Below are 410 nucleotides of genomic sequence, written 5' to 3'. Positions count from 1 at the left end.
AACACTTGATAAAGTTGTGATCTTTAATCTAAAGGTTTAAGAATAAATTGAAGTAGCTGTAAATTATTTTTAGGATATTCAGTAATGATTTAGGGTTTATACACTTTGTTCTTACAGAAACCAGACAGAAGACTTTTAGTAAGTGCAAAGCCAAAGAGTTTATTACAGTGTTGAATTTAAACATTATTACGTTTTTTGTAGCATATTTGACCTAAACAAATCCCAATAATGACGACTGACAATTTATCAATGAGTCAAACTGACGTTTCTAACAAACAGAAACTAAATCGAATGCAGAAAAAATTAACATTTCAAATCGATCGGATTATTTGACAAAGATATTTTAGATCATAACTCAGCAGCGTGAAGCTAAAAGAAAAAACACACAGCAGGTTTTTTTTTTTGTTTTT

The sequence above is a fragment of the Oryzias melastigma genome, linkage group LG20 (genome assembly GCF_002922805.2).
Source record: "Oryzias melastigma strain HK-1 linkage group LG20, ASM292280v2, whole genome shotgun sequence".
Lineage (NCBI taxonomy): Eukaryota > Metazoa > Chordata > Actinopteri > Beloniformes > Adrianichthyidae > Oryzias > Oryzias melastigma.
This window is presented reverse-complemented; position numbering follows the sequence as displayed.